Genomic DNA, 248 nt, shown 5'->3' on the forward strand with positions numbered 1-248 from the left:
CTCAGTGTATACCGGCTCTCATTGGTCCATAGTGTATACCAGCCCTCATTGGTTCTCAGTGTATACCGGCTCTCATTGGTCCATAGTGTATACCAGCCCTCATTGGTTCTCAGTGTATACCGGCTCTCATTGGTCCATAGTGTATACCAGCCCTCATTGGTTCTCAGTGTATACCGGCTCTCATTGGTCCATAGTGTATACCAGCCCTCATTGGTTCTCAGTGTATACCGGCTCTCATTGGTTCTCAG

Source organism: Mustelus asterias, chromosome 23 (assembly GCF_964213995.1).
Source record: "Mustelus asterias chromosome 23, sMusAst1.hap1.1, whole genome shotgun sequence".
Classification (NCBI taxonomy): domain Eukaryota; kingdom Metazoa; phylum Chordata; class Chondrichthyes; order Carcharhiniformes; family Triakidae; genus Mustelus; species Mustelus asterias.